A 1,030-nucleotide genomic window follows, 5' to 3' on the forward strand; every position below is an offset into this window, starting at 1 on the left:
CAAATCTTTTTCAACCAACAAATTGACTTTTGTTTGTTTCTTATCTTTTTCAAAACCACCGAACTACTTTTCTATCTCTAATTTTTGAAAAATCACCAACCATTTTTCAAAAACAATTTTCGAAAACTCCTCTCTCTCATCTCCTTCTATTTATTTATTTATCTACTAACACTTCTCTTCTACTCAATTCGAACCCTCTTTTCTTCCCTCTCTGTGTTTGAATTTTCCTTCTTTTATTCTTTTCTTCTTCTACTCACATAAATGAATCTCTATACTGTGACATAGAGGATTCCCCTTCTTTTTTGTTTTCTTCTTTTTCATATGAGCAGGAGCAAGGACAAGGACATTCTTGTTGAAGCAGATCCTAAACCTGAAAGGACTCTGAAGAAGAAGCTAAGAGAAGTTAAAGCACAACAATCTAGAAAAAACCTTACAGAAAATCTCGAAAAAGGAGACATGGCCAAAAACAACAACAATGCAAGGAAGATGCTTGGTGACTTTACTACACCAAATTCCAACTTTCATGGAAAAAGCATCTCAATCCCTGCCATTGGAGCAAACAATTTTGAGCTAAAGCCTCAATTAGTTTCTCTGATGCAACAGAATTGTAAGTTTTATGGACTTCCATCAGAAGATCCTTTTCAGTTCTTAACTGAATTCTCGCAGATCTGTGATACTGTTAAGACCATTGGGGTTGATCCCGAGGTCTACAGGCTTATGCTTTTCCCTTTTGCTGTAAGAGACAGAGCTAGAGTATGGTTGGGCTCTCAACCTAAAGATAGTCTGAACTCTTGGGATAAGCTGGTCACGGCTTTCTTAGCCAAGTTCTTTCCTCCTCAAAAGCTGAGTAAGCTTAGAGTGGATGTTCAAACCTTCAGACAAAAAGAAGGTGAATCCCTCTATGAAGCTTGGGAGAGATACAAGCAACTGACCAAAAAGTGTCCTTCTGACATGCTTTCAGAATGGACCATCCTGGATATATTCTATGATGGTCTGTCTGAATTGTCTAAGATGTCATTGGACCATTCTA

At 37.5% G+C, this 1,030-nt stretch overlaps 1 non-coding gene across 1 annotated transcript; it reads right to left on the bottom strand.

The window, feature by feature from the left end:
* Nucleotides 1-849: 849 nt before the first annotated feature.
* On the bottom strand, nucleotides 850-957 carry LOC127742931 (small nucleolar RNA R71). The gene has a single exon (XR_008004282.1). It is a non-coding gene; the product is annotated as a small nucleolar RNA R71 (small nucleolar RNA).
* Nucleotides 958-1,030: the final 73 nt, after the last annotated feature.

Source organism: Arachis duranensis, chromosome 1 (assembly GCF_000817695.3).
Source record: "Arachis duranensis cultivar V14167 chromosome 1, aradu.V14167.gnm2.J7QH, whole genome shotgun sequence".
Lineage (NCBI taxonomy): Eukaryota > Viridiplantae > Streptophyta > Magnoliopsida > Fabales > Fabaceae > Arachis > Arachis duranensis.